The following is a 1531-nucleotide window of genomic DNA, read 5'->3' on the forward strand; positions in this document are numbered from 1 at the left end:
GTCATCATAGTTAAACAGAATTGATATCAAAATCCATCTCAGATGGGGTAGGATTTTCATTATCAAAATCTTGAACTATATTAGTTTTAGAGTTGATTTTTATCTTTTCTACACCTTTAGGTGTAACATGCGAATCTTCAGAATTAATAATATGTAAGGATGCCGCTCGATTCCTAGCTGGACCATAATCAGGTTCGATAGGAGAAATATGATGTATAGAAGAAAGTCTTCTAAGTAGTGAAAAAGAATTTCTATAGACCTGGGGATTATTATCAAATTGTAGACAAATTCGTCCATCTGAATTTTGAGTTACTTGAGTTAACTCTGAATTAGTTACATCCTCCGCCAATTGTTTTGGAGAAGTAACTGAGTTTAAAATCCATGTTTTGAGGAAGTCAACTTCATCCCATCGAATAGGTCTTCGGGTAGTAACCCTGGATTTTATAAAATTAGTTTCAATAAGCATAGTGCAATCAGAAATATCATCTATTAATTTACATCGAGGATTTAAGGTTGATAATAAATGATAGTATATGCGGTAAGATAATTCTATAAGTTCAGATCCAGGGGCATAATCATAACCATGAGTTCTCACATTTAAAGTTAAAGCATGAAGAATATTTACATCAGTTAGAGATAATTGTAAATTTGGCTGAGTATTAAAATATACAGGACCATAGGCAAGAGTAGATTCAATAGATCCCATTAAGGATTTTCTAAAATTTAAATTTCTAGCATCACGCAGAGCAGCTAAAAATGTTTCAGGGAGAATTCTATGAAATATGTGTCTTGCACCAAATTTACAATTAAACTTCTACCCTAATCCAGCCGTGACTATGTCCGACTAAAAGGTTTCTTATATCTATGTTGAAGATCTAATTTCGCTGACATGTTAACTATGAAAGCTCCAGACTCTGTCAAAATATAAAAGAATCTTTCTAATTTCTTAACTTGGTTCCAAAATAGAGGTACAGTCGAGTTCAATACACTTATGTTAGCCTTGTCTCTGTGACTCCGTCTAGTAAGTTGTGCTTCTCTAGCCCATTGTGCTGTTAAGAAAGGGCGAATTCTGCACAATTAGAACTTCTAGACAGGTTTAACTAAGGTTATTAAATCTCTGACAGGCCCCATGTTTGAGTAAAAGAGTTCATACAGTCATCAAACTATTTAAGATTCTTTTCTATTTCTGTTGGTGCTTTGGTTCGGTTTTCCGACTTTGGCTTAATCCGATATTGTTATATGGTCTGGCAGGCTGGGTGGCATAGTCCAATCTAAGAGATCCTGTTAATGTTATATTATATTATATTATATTATATTATATTATATTATATTATATTATATTATATTATATTATATTATATGTGTGTATGCATACAAAAATAGCTTGCTATGTCAGTTGTTGGAAGTTGGGTCCCAGCTGAGATATTGCCTTCAATAATTTTGTGGGTCAGGACATCTCCTAATTACTTTTAATGCAGAGACTTTAAGATGTTTCAGAGTCCTTACGATAAAGTGCGAGTGTGTAGCTTGA

Source organism: Capsicum annuum, chromosome 7, assembly GCF_002878395.1.
Source record: "Capsicum annuum cultivar UCD-10X-F1 chromosome 7, UCD10Xv1.1, whole genome shotgun sequence".
Lineage (NCBI taxonomy): Eukaryota > Viridiplantae > Streptophyta > Magnoliopsida > Solanales > Solanaceae > Capsicum > Capsicum annuum.